This window comes from Pogoniulus pusillus, chromosome 9 (genome assembly GCF_015220805.1).
Source record: "Pogoniulus pusillus isolate bPogPus1 chromosome 9, bPogPus1.pri, whole genome shotgun sequence".
Lineage (NCBI taxonomy): Eukaryota > Metazoa > Chordata > Aves > Piciformes > Lybiidae > Pogoniulus > Pogoniulus pusillus.
The window spans coordinates 18,567,270-18,586,597 of record NC_087272.1 but is presented as its reverse complement, the minus strand read 5'-3'; the positions used below and the strand labels follow the sequence as shown (position 1 = coordinate 18,586,597).

The 19,328-nt window shown below is 36.7% G+C and overlaps 1 long non-coding RNA gene across 3 annotated transcripts in view; it reads left to right on the top strand.

The window, feature by feature from the left end:
* The window catches only part of LOC135178149 (uncharacterized), an 81,818-nt gene that overhangs the window by 32,838 nt on the left and 29,652 nt on the right, over window positions 1-19,328 (top strand). For all 3 annotated transcript variants that reach the window (XR_010303385.1, XR_010303384.1, XR_010303383.1), the window contains 4 exons: window positions 4,130-4,266; window positions 5,561-5,676; window positions 8,367-8,556; window positions 12,878-12,981. This is a non-coding gene — a long non-coding RNA (uncharacterized LOC135178149). The remainder of the gene's footprint in view (window positions 1-4,129; window positions 4,267-5,560; window positions 5,677-8,366; window positions 8,557-12,877; window positions 12,982-19,328) is intronic.

The window sequence follows — 19,328 nt, the reverse complement described above, 5'->3', positions numbered from 1 at the left end:
AGTAACAAGTGATAGGATGAGAAGAAATTACTTCAAGTTAAATAATGTTTGGGCTTGATGATCTTAAAAGTCTTTTCCAATAGAAATGATTCTGTGATTCCAAATAAGATTTAAAACAAAGGGAGGGAAATTAAAATAAAACATATTATACAAATTATTATGTGAGCTGATCATTAGCTTTTATAAAATAGACCTACCATATTTCACTTAGTTCAATGCATAAGGAAAATCACGGATACTGAGTTGAGGAAAAGGTCTTGTTTGACAGTATAAACATGGCCATTTCTCTCCCAAACAGAAGCAGTAAGAACTTTTAAGTATATTGTCGAAGACTAATTTGCGCTTTAATAGTGAAAATATGTTGAAGAACTATGGCTTTGTCATTTTTTAAAGCATGTATTTGACCATGGTAGAAGACCTTGGACATAGGACCTGATGTAATCTCGCCTAATTCTAAGATCCCTGTCTCTATGATTGTATAGCACAACTATTAGTTTGGTTTTATTCAAGGAATTACTACATCCCCAGACTTAAGCATAGGCTTTAACTACTATTACACTCACTCTTTTGTTCCAGGGGAGATATTTCATGTTTGTTTTATTTTGTTTTACTGACTGATAAGGTTCTGGGTTTTGTTGGGTTTTGAGGGGGGTAGGGAGCAGAGAGTATTCTCACCATCAGACTGTTTAATACTCTGTTAAAGTGAAGTTACATAGTATTTCTTTCAAAGAAAGATGATTTTCAACTGCAAATATACACTGTCCCTTGTGGCAAAAGATTATTTCATCTAGGGTAATAAAAGCACGTTCAAGGTGGTAAAATATCTCAGAAATACTCAACTTCTTACGTACCTGTGCAAATGCTTTGAAAAGGTATGAGCTCATTATAACATACAAATGCATATAATACAGGCATCCACACTTTTGCACAACAATTGCTATCCATCCATCCACACCAAACCTGAAACACTTACGCTTTGATCTGCTGTGCAGACACACACACATATATATGCATGCATATATATATAAACCAGAAGACTATTTGTTTTAGTTTACTTCCTCATTATCTGATAGCCCAAAATATAATGTGTCAACAAAATTTTATTGTAAATGTCTATAAAGTTTTGGGAAGGTTTAAGTCTGTGCTAGTTCGAAGCAGGCCAGAATGTTTTGGTGAGAAGAACTAGACTACAGGCTGTGAAAGGAAAAAAATGGTGATGTCTAATTCCCTCACAGGCTTGCTGAGATGTATAAAAATAAGAATCAAAATGTAGGTAAGGCATTCTCCTCTTCTGCTGGGGAACTGGCTGAGCTGCATCTCTAACCTCATCCCTCTCTGCTGTCTCTTTGACTAATCCACTTTGCTTCCTAACCCCCTGGCCAAACCTCCATTCTTCCCTGGGACTGGGGTAAGGTTCAGTGGGGTAGGGGGAAGGTGAAGGGGTGGTTGAGAGCCCTTCCTGGGCACTCAGGTCTCTGGGAGGGCTGTTGTATTTCTGTATTACCTTTTACCTTGTATATTTCTGTATATAACTGTAAATATCTGCTTGTATATTGTGCTAGCTGTAAATAATAAGCTGCACTCATATTTCCAGAGCCAGCTGAGTCTAGTCTGGGTGATTTCTAAAGTGGGGGGTGGGGAATACCCAAACCATCACAAAGTCCAAGGATAACTGTCAGGGCAGATTAAAGATGAATATTTAATTCTAATGACAATGTGTTTATAGTCTTGTAAATGTATTTTGACAAACGCTGTCTCTGGAAAAAAATATTTTATTAACACAGAAATTAGTAATTCTTTATACTTTCAATTTAACATAGTGGTGAGCTGAACACAGTCTGCAAGAACTCTAGCCAATGCTTTAAAAAACCATGAATGGGATAGTTTTACAGTGATAATAAATACAACGGGAGCAGGCTTTTAGTAACATTTGTTATTGTTGAAAAGCAAAGTTATATCAAGAGCTCCACATAATATGCTGATAATCTTTATCACAGCATCTAGAAATTCAAACATTATGACCCTAAAGTTGCTGACAGAAATAATGTTTATCAGAAATTAGTGTTCCTATGACCATCTGAAAATTCTAATTTCCACTGTATGAGCTTGGTAACAAATGTGAGTAATATCCCTGATCTCCAGATATATTTTTTTGCTATATATGAGGTTTGATAAAAATAGAAATAAACCCCCAAACCATGGCCTTGATTTAGAGCTTCTAATCTATTTCTCTGCCACTTAAGGCTTGTTCTCACAGGTATGCCAATACTGCAATGAGAAAGGAAGACGGGAATGCAATTTTGTGTAATAAAACGTACAAAATAAGCAGTAAATTGTGTGTGGGGACAGGGGATGGAAATATAGATTCATGTAATAAAAATTAAAGTTACAGGATTCAGTATTTTGAGATGTAGCAAAGGTCAGAATGTATGTATGCTAAAAAAGGAGGAGGGTAGGCAAATCCACCAAGAATAATGAAATCCTTTCAGAGATTGTCAAACATAATAATCTGGATTAAAACTCTAGCTTTAGAGAGCCTTATAAACCATTCTTAGTCAGTACTGAAGGGAAGGTGAGAATCTATGTTGTTTGCTACATTTTTTTAATAGTAACAGATGCTTTTGGAAATACTTGACAGATGAATGGGCAACAGACCTTTAATACCACTCAATATTGCAATATTTCTGCTAACAAAATCTTCATCGGATTGAAACTTTTTTAGTAATTTTCATTTGATAACAATAAGCTGTCCAAAAGTCTTACAATTCCTTCTTTTGCTTTGGATAAGTAAAGCACAGGCATATGCCTTGGATAGATATTTAGTAATATACCAAATTCCTAAAATCCTGGTAGTTTCTGAAGCTAGCAATAATATGGAAGTCAAGATGGGCTGCAATGAAATGGTTTCCTCTAGCTGTGAGAGGATCAAAGGATACATGGCCAGGCTAAAAAAATATGTATATTAGTAGTAAGCACATACTATGCTTTGAAACAAACTCTATCAATAAATTATAACTTTTATTTCAGGAGATAATTACTTGGAAATACATGTAATTAGTATTTACCAAAATCTACAGCTAAATATCTGATTGTGACCATTTAATCTCTTGTATGTACTCAAACTTAAAAGTTACAAACTCCAACAGGCGGTACTCATGATCATTTCAACGTGACTGGAAGAAAACGTGTAGTTAATAAGTCCTTCCTCTAAATATATATGCCCCCCCTTTGCAGAAGTAACAGAAACATTTAAGATGATGGTAAGTACCCGTGCACTGGAATGCTTAATTTGTTCTTCAAGTTTCTTTTGCCACTACTCAATCTACTTGTTTTTCCAGCCAATGTTCTTACTGTTGCAAGGATAACCACTTCCCCTGCAGATTAGAATGAAGCAATGCATTGGAAACATGCCACAGGAGAAAGAGGAAATAATGAATAACTTATAGTGCTTCAAAGATGATGTTTCACTAAAAATGTTTCCTAAGTGTAAAATCATGAAACCTACATGTACCCACACGTACCTATATACCTACCTATAGGACCTATGTTGTTGCATCATCAGTGAACACAATTTTCTAGTTGAAATGATAAAGCAAGGTATGAAATAACATTTTTCTCTAGACTGTTGCTTGGGAAAAAGAAGATACTACATTATGATAAGTCATTTTCTGCATTGAAGATATTTTCCCTACGCTAATTCAAATGCTATATTTCTTTCCACGCTGTTACAATACCTAATTGAGGCAAATTTCAAACTTTCAACACTAATCCAAGTGGAAAACATTTTAAAAAATAGGGAAAAAAACCCTGAAGTAGAATGCAAGTGTAGAAGAACATCAAAAATATTTACAAAGGATATAGATTAATAAAAAATAAAATAAAAAAAATACTTAATGGTAACAAATGGTGTTTTCTAACTAAAAATCACTAAAAAATTACAGTCTGTATTGTTTTCTTCAATTTGCTGTCTTTCATTTCAAAAGGAATTAGTTGAATAAATTGAGTATGCTTTTTAGTTGCTTTTAAAAGTGTATACTTTCTTAATCTAGAAAAGCACTCTGGAAAAGCTGTTTTTCAAAGTTACTTGATCAGAATGTTTAACGATCACCTTTTCATCTTTATTTATAAGGGAAAGTCTTGTAATCTCAGAACATTTGCTGCACTACAGAACGTCCTGTGGCATTTAAATGTTGTGGAGTTTGTGGGAAAGCAACAGAAGAATGGCAAGAAGGTTTGTAGACATGTTCATGTCACTTGCAGCTGGAGGTCAGACATATGTCACTCTACATGTCTGTCATTTTGTGCTTGACAAGTAGAACATAGGAAATAGTGACTTTTTTGAATAAAATAATTGGTACTTTTATGTATATGATACTTCAGCTTTGAAATCATCTCCACAGGATCACAGATTCTAAGTGACCTCTGGAGATTTTCAAGTTCAACTTGCCTGCCAGAGCAGGACCATATAATCTAACACAGGTTGCATAGGAATGCAATCTCTCTGGGAAGCCTGTTCCAGTGCTCTGTGACCCTTACAGTAAAGAATTTCTCCCTCAAGTTGAGGTGGAACTTACTGTGCTGTGATTTACATCCATTGCCCCTTGTGCTATCACAGGGCACAACTGAGAAGAGGCGCTGTCCCTTCCTTCTTGATGCTCTCTCAGTCTTTTCATCTCCAGATTCTTATATTCGTATTGGATTTTATTTGGGTCAGTTGTATGTAATGTAACAGCTCACCTATTTCCAGATGTTTTTGAGATTTGAGTGGAATTTATGACTACTTAAAGCTTTTCCAGGCACATAGAAGTAAACCAATATAAATTATGACCTGAATTATGATAAAAATCTAATCACACCTATGCCCACCAGCCTGAAGACCTGCCTTCCAGTCAGAGCCCAAATAAAGTCTGTAAATTTTATAACCATATTTGTGAAGTATACTGACAAAATTAGGAACAAGGAAAGAATATATTTAAAGGACTTTTTTCACTAATATAACAGGTGTTATTCATCTGGACTGTGTCTCAATTAATTCTAAATAATTTATACATGATTATGGCTTGAAATAAGACTCAGAAAAAAACCTAGTAATTCACAGTTTGAGAGAGCAGTCACTGATGAGAGTGGCTTATAGATAACTTCAGCTATCTAAAGCAGATTAAGTTCAATGAAATAAATCTGATTATTTTGCTATCAGTCTGAATATTACACACATTAGTGTTAACTTCTGTGCTAATAATCCCTGTCATGTATTCTGCATGACAGTTTTAATGTCAAAATAGAAGTCTTATTTCTGGAAAGCAGATAAATCTGTCAAAAAATGGCTTGTAAGTAACAACACATGTGACAGGAGATGTTGTTCTGTGTCTCATGAACTGACAGCTCCAGAAGCGACAGTATGTGACAACTTGCCCAAAACTTAAAACAAAAGGGAGAGTTGTTTTTTAGTGTGGTGTCTTTGTTTGGTTGGGGTTTTTGTTTGGTTTTTTTGTGGTCATTATGTTGTTGTTTGTTTTTTTTTATTATTATTATGAATGATCTTTAAAAATCATTTTTGCAGGCGAAGTGCAATCACAATTTGGTGGCATTTTGCAGAGAAGGGAAAGAGGTAACCTCAAGGATCCAGATAACAGTTTCACCATGACAACTACTGTACCACAGAGCAGGTCGATTAAGGTAAGGCTGGAGATTAGGATGGAATGACAGTGATGTTACTACCTGTCTTTTTCCCTGACTCCAAGTATAGACACAGTCTGCTAACACAGATAGTTATGTTTTTTCCTCAGGAAAGATGACGATGGCCAAGAAAGGTATATAACTGTGCTAGTTTGAAGCTGGCTAGAATGTTTTGGTGAGAAGGATTACATCACAGGCTGGGAAAGAGAAAACAGTGATAATGTCGACTTCACTGAGAGGCTTGCTGAGAGGTATAAGAGCAAGAATCCAGACATAGATAAGGCACTTCTGCTTGGGGCATTGCCTGGGCTGCATTTCTCTCTAGCCTCTCTGCCGTCTCTCTGATTAATCCACTTTGCTTCCTAACCCCCTGGCCGAACCTCCAATTCTTCCTCGGGACTGGGGTAAGGTTGAGAGGGGTGGGAGAAGGTGGAAGGGTGGTTGGGAGCCCCTCCTGGGGACTCAGGTTTCTGGGAGGGCTGTTGTGTTTCTGTATTACCTTTTTACCTTGTATATTTCTGTATATACTGTAAATATCTGCTTGTATATTGAGCTAAGCTGTAAATACAAGCTTCATTCAATTTCCAGAGCTGGCTGAGCCTAGTCTGGGTGATTTCCAAAGTGTAGGGGGGCAGATAATACCCAAACCACTACAATAACATTTTAATAGTTGTCCTCTATCAAAATAGAGAGAACCAGAAAAGCATTTATCAGTCTTTGCCCCTCTGACAGTATTTTGGGTCACTCAATTTGCTCTCTGATGGATATGTTAATGAAAGTCCTGTTATGTCCTATTTCTGTGAGCTATGAACTTTGACAACTTTCTGAAAGCTTATATAATGAAAGGTAGATTTTAGATTAATTAATCTTCAAGGTTTTCCTTGCCCTGGAAGGTTCCAAAGTCTCACTCAAGCAGGTAAGCTTTTTTCCAAACAGGGATAACCTTCAGATAAGAAGACATTTGGCCCTTCTGAAGAGTTTTCTTGAAAGAATTATATAATTATTTATGCTAACTGTAGGCTTTCTGCTGGGTTTTAGATTTATATGTGATGATGACAGCTTAAACAGTTTAAACTTTTAAGAATGTTAAATATGGATGCAAAACTTAATTTATCTAATAAGCCGTTGAAAAATGTATTTTAGCATATGTACTACAAACACAACTTAAAAATGCCCTTGATGGTAATAAATGCCAATATGGCTGACATACTGCTAGTCAACTGATTTGAACAGACAATGTATCATTACATCTCACTCTTACAAGTGTGGTTGCAGCAAAGGCTGCAGCAGTGCTTTAATTGGCCATTTGTACACGCTTGGTTCAGCAATGTAGCTACCACTAGCAGAGTAGCCAGTAGTTAGCAGAGAAAAACATTTCTGCTTGTAAGTTAAAGCATAGTAGACTGTCTTTATAAGTGAATCTGTTGTGTTTGTGAACATTGTGAAAAAAAAATTAAGTAGCATTTTAGGTATGTAGGCATGCTTCTGTTCCTGATCTCACCTTGGATGCTGACTTTTTAACGACTCGGTTCTGACAACTCTAAATCAAGGTTGTTGATATGACCCAGATCATAAATACTGGGGATTTCTGTCTAGCTGACTTGATGTTTTCAAAGTGCAGCACAGAAAGTGATACATATGAAAACGTAAAGTATTACTTTCCTTACACTTTCAGAAAAAAAGCCCCTAACTTGCAAGAGTTAAACTGCAAAAAACAGTGTGGAGAACAAACATTTTAGAATGCAAAAGTTTCAATTGGATGCTGACAAGAAGTTTGGTGTAGGTCAAAGGCACAGCAGCAGCAGCCTGCTGATTGCAATGTTTTCATTTCTGACCCTACATGATTTCTTTTTCTAAGTCCTTGTTTCACTGAAGTGAGTCTGACCTATCTCTTCCCTTAAGTGCAGAAAGTAGTTCTCTATAGAGAGTCACCAGCTGTACTAGTACATGGAACAGAATAGAAATGATAAAATGCAGCATTCTTAGGGGGCCTCTGGGGGAAAACAAACAAAAGGAAAAAAAGACAAAACAAAAATAAAACCAACCCAGATGATAGTTTTCCAGTCTTAGGAATCAATAACAACAATGTTAGCTACCAAAATTAAGTATTGGGTATAAAGATTGTTTTTAAAATGTTAGGTTTACTGAAGTAATATGATTTTATATGCCAAGGCTCACTCTGCACTGCCACTGTAGATGTGAGAAAATAAATGAAGTGAGTTATAAAAATAGGCTCCTATTCTGAAACTATATCCAAGCTGTTCAACTTGTCATAACCTACAAAACCAGGATCACGTCTAACATCAAAGAATTGGGGATTGATGCTCAGAGAAAGAAATGCTGGAAGTGCACTTGAATTCTACTTGTCTTTTCTCGGTTTTGATTGCTTCAAAGCAGGGATAGAATAGCCAAAGGCAGAAGTGTGTTTGCTTTGCATTCAGGTCCAAGAACAAGTTCTGGCACTGCTTGTCCAAGGAATGATTTAAAAGGGATCAAAATTAAAATGAACTACCTTCAAACCGTTTTAAGTCTACTTCAGCCAGATGTGGAATCTGAGTGAGAGGATACTCTGTCAAAAATTTTCTCTTGTCCTTTCAAGAGAAACGAAATCCTCTTCCTTTAAATGCTCCTTAAGGGAATACTATCCCAACTCTGACAGTCTTGCTATGGAATTCTGAAATTCTTTCCAGGTTTTGGTTTTATATAAAGACAACAGCAATAATGAGAAGTGCTTCAGTTTCTGTTGTTTTGGGAGATTTTTTAAATAGCTATTTCACTGGGAGGACTAATGATGCTGTGGACATCTGCTGCAAACAAAAAGAGTCTTCATCAAAATGGGGAATATTCCTGATGTCTGGAAAGATGGATTCTGTGATGCAGGTGAGAAAAACGTCAGCAATACATTACCAAAATATTCCTGTGGTTCTCATGACAAATATCCTTCAGTCATTATCAGTCATGTGATGAAACCACTGTCAGCCATCTCTAGGTGGTTAATTGGTATTTGATGTACTTCAGAGTGGAATGATATACATTTCACTATGACTACCTGAATACATTTATCTGTTTAAAGCACAGTAGTAGCCTACCAAGAAATTCTTTACTGATACCATATGGCAAGCCTCCGAATTATAGCCTAATTATGTATAATTAATCTCATAAACTCCTCAATTTAATAGATTCATAGAATGAATTAGGCTGGAAGAGACCTTAGAGTTCATCTAATCCAACCTCTCTGCCACTGGCATGGGTGCCTTTCAACTCTACCAGGTTACTCAAGGCCCTGTGCAACCTGACCAGGTAGGGAACATCTGCATCCTCTCTGGACAATTCATTCTAGAGTCTTACCATCCTCGTAGTGAACAATTTCTTCCTAAGAGCCAATCTAAATTTATTCTTCTTCAATTTAAATCCATTTGCCCTTATCCTATCAGTGGACACTTGTAAAAAGTCCCTTTCCAGCCTTCCTGTACATTCTCTTCAGTTATTGGAAGGTAGTTATAAGGTCTCCGCAGAATTTCTCTTCTCCGGCTTGAACGATCCCAGTTCCCTTAACCTATTCACACAGCAGAGGTGTTGCAGCTCCTGAATCATCTTTGTGACCCTCCTCTAGACTCATTCCAACAGATCTATGCCACTCTTACGGTGGGAACACCAGAACTGGATGCAGTATTCAAGGTGGGGGTCGCACAAAAGCAAAGGGGAAAAATCACCTCCCCTGGTCTGCTGACCACATGGCTTCTGATGCATCCCAGGATATGACTGGCCTTCTGGGCTGCAAGACCATGCTGCTGGCTCATGTTGAGCTTCTCATTTATCATGGAAATTACATAATAATAACCTGAAATACAGAAACATGGTGAGGATAGGTTATTAAAAAATAAACAGATTGTGCCAAAGGACTTCAATGTCTTTAGAATAACAAGGAACGCTGTTTTCCCCATCACAATATCTAATGTCATCTGCTTGCATCCTTTCAGGCTAAAACTAGAGAAAAGCAATAAACAAAATATCCAGAGGAAAAACAGCAAAGGAGAGGCAAAGACAATTCTGTTTTGGTTCTAAATATTACTACTGACTAGGGAAGAGCATTTCAGTTCGAATGATCTCTGAACTCTTTAAATAATACCTTTAAAGGAGAACCTGAAGTAATGTCCAGTGGTATGTAGTTAGTCTTCACTGTCACAGAACTTTTGATTGATCAGATCTTGTCTTCTCAATGAACTGGGCCCTGTACTGATTAACAAACACCAAGGAAAAAAAAACTCTTGTGATTTATGAGGTGTGAGATCCAAAGCCAAGTATTTGAATATTTTCTGCCATTGTAATTCAGGCTGCACCAGGGGAAATTTAGGCTCGAGGTGAGGAGAAAGTTCTTCACTGAGAGAGTGATTGGATACTGGAATGGGCTGCCCGGGGAGGTGGTGGAGTTGCCGTCCCTGGAGCTGTTCAAGGCAAGGTTGGACGTGGCACTTGGTGCCATGGTCTAGCCTTGAGCTCTGTGGTAAAGGGTTGACTTGATGATCTATGAGGTCTCTTCCAACCTTGATGATACTGTGATATTACTTGTATTAAAATTTGCTTTAAAAAATCTTTAATTCTACAGGATTGTTTTCCACCTAATTATAGTATGTATGAAATAGATCCTCTGCAAAGAAACCAAAGTTCTTAAATGTGAAAAGAATGAATTTAAAATTTAAAGGTTTAAAGTGGCAAAGCCTTTAAATAATCTATAAATAGATATCAAATAAGCAAACCAACGAACTTCTGAAACTTTGATAGGAGTGGTGCTTTGAAGAACTATGAGAGAGAGCCATGCAAGAAACAGAGAAGTACATTTGATAGGGATATTCAAACATGTTAAGGATGTTATGAAATGTGAACACATACATATAAGTGAAATCTGAATCAAAAGAAAAATAGGCTGAGAAATGGAAAGAAAAGTTTAAGTAATGGCATATACAAGACATAAGTAGAAAATTCTGAGCTTCTTACTGGTTTGTTTTTCACAAAGAAGGACTTAGTTCTCACCTGCACCCGAGGGTGGTAAATGTGATTTACCATGTCACATTAGAATAAAGCCTTAGGATTCTAACCACCTGCCGTTGGCATGTGTATTAAAAAAAAAGGTAATCCAAGTGTGTGACTGATTTTAAATGATTTCTATAATCATGAGAAACTTAGATCTTCCTTTAAACATACCTTTTTTGTTGATTAGGTTTAGCTTATCTGTTTCTCTACGCTGTTTAAAAATACAAATGTGTATTTATTATTTTAACTAGCTAAGCAGTTTTTGATGAAAATGACTGAGGTCACAAAAAAATTATGCAAGAGTTTTCTTCAGGTTTCATAATCTGCATTGTTGAGAAATCACACTCCATTGTGATGACGTTTTTATTCTGATTCCCACAGAAGCAAGAGCTAGAGGCTAACTGATTTTCAATGTATTGGAAAGACTAGGCAGCAGTCTGATAAAACTCTCAGAAGGCAGCTTTCCTGTGTCACCTGAAGGCAGTGTTCTATAGTGTTAGCAAAATTGCCAATGAAGTTAACTGAAGTCAAGATTATTAAAGAAAACATTTTTCTAAAGTAGTAAGAAAATGTCTCTGAAAGTAGATATTTGGACTCAGCTATATGCTCAATGCACTAATTGTTGCTGTCTGTGAAGAAAAATTGAATTTCATTATTGCTAGGCTTATTTCAGGTTTGACATTTTACTGCCTCCAAATTTGACTGTTTGCTGCATACATTCCTAATTTTGCTAAAGTTATAGTAACACACTGTATTCTAGATTTCCTAATTACTTTTATAGTTAATGTTTGTCCCTTAGATTACAGGAAGGATGAACTTTTGCTTCTCCCTTAGCAATGCTTCTTTCAGTTAGAAAACATGATGCAGAGGTCTTACTTTGATTTTCTCCCTCTGGCAGGTATAGGCTACAACGCTTACTGTCAATATGCCTACTAAGGCCACCTTATATGTCATAGTTGGTTATATCCTGGTCAGATCTGTCTCATCGCTATGTAAAAGATTTTCTCCAGAGTGGTGATCTTCATTCTCACATTTTACTACTTCTGTCTGACAGCTGCAGTTTGGCTGCTACTTACTTAGTCAAGAAATGTATTCTGAGGTGGAAAATGATCAGAAGATGTTACTTCTGCTGACTTTAGATAAACTCATGATGTGTGTTTCCAAAGCTGGCCACTCTGATGGCATGATTAGAGATCCAGATAGATAGACATAGATCAAAGTATATTGGGATTATTCAAAATGGGGAGAGTAAGCAGCAAAGATGAAAGAGTGTTTTGAAAGGATGTAAAGATTAGGCAGGCAAAGTTGGATAAGGGTGAGAAAGAGAGCAAAACTAAGTATGCTGTAAGCTTAAGTAATGTACTGCTAGGTTTCTCCGTCATGAAGTCTTGAAGGTATAGTGGGAAAAAGAGAAGTGTTCTGCAAGGGCAATCTGGTAGCTCTAAGGATAGCGTGTCTGCACAGGCATTACCTTTATACAGTTATAAGAAACAGAAAATCATAGAATATAGTGGCAATTAAAGCAACAAGTTCTGCACCTGCAGAACTAAATCATTAACTGGAAGAATATGCTGTAAATGACAGATTCTGTGGTTTAAAGTCTTTTAGCCACTGTTGTTATGAAGTTCCCCAAAAGACTTACCATGATGTTAGAACAAATCTCACTGAAATGAATGCCTACTTACCTCACTTTTCACCTTACTTGTCTCCTTGCTTTAAATGGCTTCCTGTCATAAAAAAGAAGAAGTAACCTAAACCCCAGACAGCAAGCTGGTATCTGTGTATGTAAGAACTATATTTTAATAGTATAAATTAGCAAACATATTGCAGTGTTTTTCTTTTGTTTCAAGTCTTTATAGCATGTTACTGAAGCATAGTCTGTTAGATGTGTCCTTAGTGATCGTCCTTGAGACAGGATCTGTTTGAAAATGATAATGTCAATCCTGACAAAGACATACCCTTCTGACACTTTAAAATGTGTATGCATGGATAACCCAAAGTAATAGTAGTATCTCCTAGCATACTGTGATAGTTTTTTGTAGTTCAGGCTGAAGTTTGAAAAGCTTATATCCCTGTAAAGTTTTGCTGTACTTCTATTTTTATGACTAACCTGATATTTTCAAACTTTTTTCCTTCCTTCCTTTTTCCTGTACGTTTGACATATCCGAAGATGTAGTTACTACCACCAGTCTGTGTGCAGCAAGATGAGATTTTGACACTTAACAGAGACATGTGCCAGAATATAAAATGAGGCCATGGAAAGATTAGAAACAGGTATGTTTTTTTTTTCTTGCTTTGTTGTGTTGGATGTTGGGGTGAGGGGGTGGTTTGTTTGTTTGCTGTTGGGGTTTTTTGTTTGTTCTGTTTGTGAGTCTACTTAGCTGTAGTATTGTTCAAGTGTTGTAACAATCATCAAGATTTTAACCAGACACAGGACCAAGGAATGGTTTGAGTTGAAAGTGACTTTTAACGGTCACTTAGTCCAATTCCCCCTGCAATGACCAGGTTGGTCAGATAAACTAATGCATAAAAGTACTCAGTATTTGATAATTTGATAATTATTCTTTCTTTTTTTGCCAATGATTACAATGCACAAGAAAGCTTGAAATCAAATTCTAAATTCTTCCTTAAAGAAAATCAGTGTTTTTATTTTTGCACAGGAGATTGTTTAGTACATTATGTAATGCAGTACAAATGAATCATCTGACAAGTTCTGCTGTAGTGCAGTTGAGTGGTCTCAGATGTAGCTCATGGATTAAATGCTGTAGAAGGAGAATGACAAAGGACAATGCTGTCCTAAAGAACTAGTAATTTAAGGATGGATGGATCAAGAATTGTTTAAAACAGACATATGTAAAGGTGTAAGAGACCTACGAGGTTATGCTGGTAAGTATGGAAAACAGGCATAGAACAGTATGTAACCTCCATGCTGTCATAACTAAGAGTTTTAGACTCTTTTCCTACAATCTTCTACCTGTTGTAAGAAACTGCTTAGATGATTAAATGGAACCCAGCAGAAAGGCATCAGCAGCTGAAACAACATGAATGTTTTAAGAGTTTGATAGGTCATGTAATGACATATTTTATAACACATCAGGTCCTTCTGTTTGTAGATGTGCATTTTGAATCAGTATAATAAACAAGTCTCTGTTCCTAGAGAGGAAAACTAATTCATGCAATTGTTGAGCAGGAATTGATTAAAACAATGAGTATGCAAGTTCTTTTCTGTGCCATCAAACAACCAAGAACACAGGAGTTTTGATGTGACATATCTGAAATTACCTTTAATTTCTCTCCAGCGGTGTTAACTGAAAATGCATATTATTATGCTTCAGACATAGAATTGCAATGACATCAGAATCAACAATGACTATCAATATGCCTGTAGTTGCTCACTTTAAACAAGGCTTAATCTGCTGTCAGTATCAAACCTTCCAAAAGATGAGGTTAGCTTTTACTTTCCTTTACCTTAAGAACCTGTATTGATCTATGGAATAACTCCATCGGGTTATAACTAAAAAAACAAAAGTGATTTCCCCAATATAAAAATAGAATAGAGGCAGTACTTTGGTAAGGTGATGCAATATCCAGAAATGTTCACTTTCTGATCAATCTATACAAAATCTGACAAACATATCAAACTCCTTTCAATTTGATACATGTTGCTTGGCTCTTTCAGATCTCAAAGGGACTTACTTTATGGTCGGTGGTGATCATAGTTTTTGTCGTTGTTGATTTCTGCAGAGTTTTTTGGGGGGGAAGCATAGCCTCCTGTATTCTACTGAAAAATCCCTACCAAATCTGTTTATATTTTTTTTTTAAAGCAGTTTTACTTTAAACCCATCTATTTCAAGTATTGTAACATCTGGAATTAAGAGCTAAATGCCTCCCTCTCTCAGTAAAGTTCCAGGAGGGAGATAAAAGAAAAATAGCTACAAGTCAAGCTGGGAGAAAGGGAATTATGGCATGGTTTTCTCCCATCTGCTAATTTTGGTACATTTCCATATTTGTTTCTCTTTCTGTCTTGTGCAGATTATGAAAGCTTTATACTTTGATTTTATACAGCACTTGAGAACTCTGATTAATATAAGCCAAAGTAGGGGCCATAATTAGGAACTGGTCTCTCAGCCAAAGGAAATCTTGAAAGGCCACCCCATTATTGACTTTCCTCAATATTGTAACCTGAACAAGCTATTCCTTAACGTGGGTGCATTAAAATCCTCAGCCTACTCGTGTTTTCTGTTCGAAAACACTAAAGCAGTGTTTTAATTAGTCCAGTAGCATAAACTTCCAAAAACTTTTCATTCTTGATGTTGCACAAATGCTTTATCTCTGTACAGAGCTGTCAAACAGCTAAGTCAGCTGAGGGGAACTCACGTTGTGTTGGCTACAAATGGCAAGTATAGACTTCTTTCCTGGTAGCAGCACAAGGCTCCTAGAACTCTCTCACGGATGATTCTAAACAAAAAGTTATAGATGGTTTTTCTTTTGCAATTTCTGATATTTAAAATAATACTGTTAACAATCATAACAAAATATTATTACTTTGTAAGTACCTGTAACTTTCTGATCTGCTTAAAATTATGAAACATCTCTGAAGGCTTCTAAGATTGATGGTATCCCCATGTATCTTGAAAAATTCATCTCAGTCCTGTGCATAAACCTCAGTTTTAAGCTTCTTCAGTCTTAAAGCTCTTCTAAGAAAAAGGAGTCAGTTTATACTCTGCCATTATGAACACCAGTGGTAGCATGTCAGATCAGTGGCTTTGTCATAGAAACCTGACACATTCCTGTTGGCATAGGTAGCTAATGCAGAATTTGACTATTATACTTCTCTTGTGTGTTTTGCCCTTGGTCATGAAGACATTATCCTTAGAGCTTTCAAAATGAGTCTTCAGTATAGGAAAGAGTTATAAGCATGAGAGGCAAGAATATAACATAGGAAAATAATCATGTCTGTCTCTTTTTATCTGTCTCTTTTTTTGTTTTGTTTGTCTGTTGGGATTTTTTTGCCAATCACATATTTACTTCCTTAGGAAAATTGGATCCTGAAGAAACATAGAATCATAGAATGATTTGGATCAGAAGGGACCTCCAAAGGTCATCAAGTCCAACTGCCCTGCAACGAGCAGGGACAGGTTACCCAGGCAGGTAGGTCACTACCATGACCATAGTGGAACACTGGAACAGAGACTGCAGGGGAGGTGATTGGGGGCCCATCCTTGGATATATTCAAAGTGAGGCTTGACAGGGCTCTGGGCAGCTCAATCTAGCTGAGGATGCCCCTGATTTCTGCAGAGGGAGTTGGACTAGATGACCTCTGGAGGTCTCTTCCAATCCAGATCATTCTATGATTCTACTCTTCTTTTTAAACAAACCACAGTAAGATGCAGAACAATTACTTATTTGTCTGGATCTATGAAAAAGAGAAGGAAATCCTCAGTTTATAATTACAGATTGGAATCCTGAACTTTGGCATGATTAACTATTTATAGTTAATTTAATTAATTTACAATATAAAAACGAATTTCAACAAATTTTTGGTTTCACAAAATTAGTTTTTCTTGGCACAAGCTAACCTAGTTAGCATAATTGACAAAGTCAGTCTTGTTGGTTTCAATCACATGTGGTAGCACTGATATTGGACTCTATTACTGTGGCTGAGCACAGCTGGGTTGCTTTAGACTAGTACTGCTGGAGCACTGTCAGCTAACATCAGCAGCAATTTTTCTCTTCGACATCAAGAAAACTCTATGCTTCCCCAAGGACCCGTGTTGACCCAACTGTTTCTGTAGTTACTACGTGTTGCCTCTTGAATAGCTCTATTAGAGGCCTGGACTGATGTAGGAAGGTGTTCTCTAGCCATATATTGTAAGCTGCTTAACAATTGTAGAAGGCAGTAGACCCTTTGGCTTTTATACTAGAAAAATCCCAAAAGAGCTGTTTACAGGACTGAGTCTTTGAATTACAAGCTCTTCAAGACACAGATTCCAAATTCCTAGATTTAAGCTTAAAGTCTAGTCAATTCTGGGTATTGGAGAAATATATCTGCTTTAAATGCTGCTCATATAAAAATGTTGTAACACATTATGAGAAGGGCTTGCAAGACTTTGAAATAAAGTTAGGAAATTCTGAAGTTTGCTGGTGGTTCTCATCCAAATGCATTGCTTGAGAGAAAATCAGACCTTTATGACAATTATACACAAGAGATGTAGTTTCCTGGGTGTTTAGGGTTTTTTCCCTATCCATCTTGATCATCTCCTAATTTACTATGTATTACTGAAGTCTGTCTTTTAAAAAAGAAAAAAAATGCTACTTGGTCTTCTCATTCTCTTTGGTGGTTATTACTCTCCTCTTGCTTTGTTTCCAAAACGCCAGCTCTGATGAATACTTTCACCAAATGTGGCACTCTCTTCCTACTCTGTAATCCATCCCACTCTACCTATCACCCCACTCTCATTTGATTCCCAAGTCCCCCTCTACAGTTGCCCAGTGTTGAAACTTCCAGCACAGAGTCCAGCCATTTTTCTAAATGAGTAACACTTGTCAGACACTGCCAAAAAATCTGCACTTGGACCTTTTGTTATCCTACAGATTTATTACGATCCTACCTTATATGAACACATACTATAGTGCTCATATTTTTGGCTGCTCATTCCAGGTTCCATTTGCCTAGTCTGCATTAACTCTCTCAACTCCTTAATCACCTTGCTTAATCACCTCTCCTTAATACTCTTTCTCTGCCAGACTCCTCCTCCCTTGCTCAGACAGAATGATTTATTCTTGCTTCATATTTCTCATCAGATCAGTTTCTCCTTTCTCTGTTTATGGAAGCAACCCAACTCACACCAGGGCTTCCTCTGACTTCTAAATTCATACCTTTACTCATTTGGTCCCAGTTCTTCACTCACCCTCAGTATTTGTGGGACTTGAGTCTTTATGCTTCCCTCCTCATGGATCCATCTGTCTCACAGCTGAATTAGTATTAGCCGTATGTCATAAATGAAAATGTTTGACATGGTTATGATATAGCAGCAAGTCATAGTATGAGGTAAATCAAAAAGTGTAGTTTTACCAGCACTCGATGATTGGCTAATTTAAAGGTTAGTAAGTGATTCAGCAGAATATGTCATAGTGAAACTGACTTAACTACAAATTTGAAAATTACAAGATTCATGCTAACACTACAGGATATGCTAAACTGGAAATATATATATAAAAACCAAAAGATACAAACACTCAGAGACACGTAGAAATAACTGGATACAGTGAAATTCTGGATCCACTCAAATATATGGGCACCCATATTCAGGAAAGTAAATGTGCAGAATCAAACACATAGATAGGTGCAGAAGTGGATTGAAGAGGTTAGCATACAGTTAAAATCTCCCTCTTCTCAAGTTTGGAGTAAATGCTAACAATGCATTGGCATTCCTCAAAGGATGATAACTGAGTCTTTAGAAGGTTGACTTGCCTTTGCTTTCTGTCAGCTTTGCTGGCAGATAGTCCCAAGAGTCATCTCAGCCTATGGGAGATTTGGGTCACAGATCCAGAAAAGCTCAAGGGCTGCCATTTGTGATCTCTATTTATAGGGTCTGAAATAATTGACTTTTTGTCATGTATTTTTCCATTTCAGCCCACTCATATGATGAAATATTCAGATACATGCAATCAGTTGTGCAAGTCCAGAACTTGATAGATTGTGGAGTTTGTGGTATTCCACCCTTTGCAAACCACAGCCTAAGTACAGACAGACATGCTAGACTGTCAGGAGGTGATTGATAGTCATGCTTATGATCTAGGTTGTTAAAATAGGATTTTAATACAATCTCCAAAGAACAGAGGAAGCAGGAAGAATATTAAGGGGGTACCTCGACATTCTAGTACACTGCCTTTCACAATCCATAGTTTATTTATCCTAGATTTTATGTGTGACCCAAGGATAGATAGGTGCACCAAGTACCAAGTGGTGCAAAAGTGGAAGAGTTGTATCACCAGACTGCCTCAGCTGCCACCTTAATTTCTGTCTTACCCTTTCTTCTGCTCCATAATAAGTCACATAGTCCAGACCATATCCTATCAAATAGCAATTATTTTTCTTATAACACAATGATTCTGTTAATCATAAAAATTGCTATAATTTGTTAGTATCATTGAAGCTTACTTTTATCAACCTAACAGTGATGCAATTAATTTTGCTGAAGTCTTCCAAATATTTAGTCGAAGTGAAAACATAGGTAAAATTCCACTGAGGGAAAAAAAACAAAGCCCACAATTTTTAAATTGCATTGAGATTCTAGAATCATAGAATGGTTTAGGTTGCAAGGGACCTCAAAGATCATCTAGTTCCAACCTCCCACCATAGGCAGAGACACCTCCCACTAGAACATGTCGCTCAAGGCCTCATCTAACCTAGCCTTGAACATCTTCAAGGTGCTTTTGGTTTTCCATGTCGCCACTGAGCAACCCTAAAAGTTGGTGATAATGCATACTACTTATTAAATAAATAATTTTTATAGTTTTAGTTATGAACATTGTAATTTCCTTAATGCCTCTATTGCGGTCTAAAATGAAACATGAAACCAACAATTATCATGCAGTAAAAGGAAACTGCTGTACAA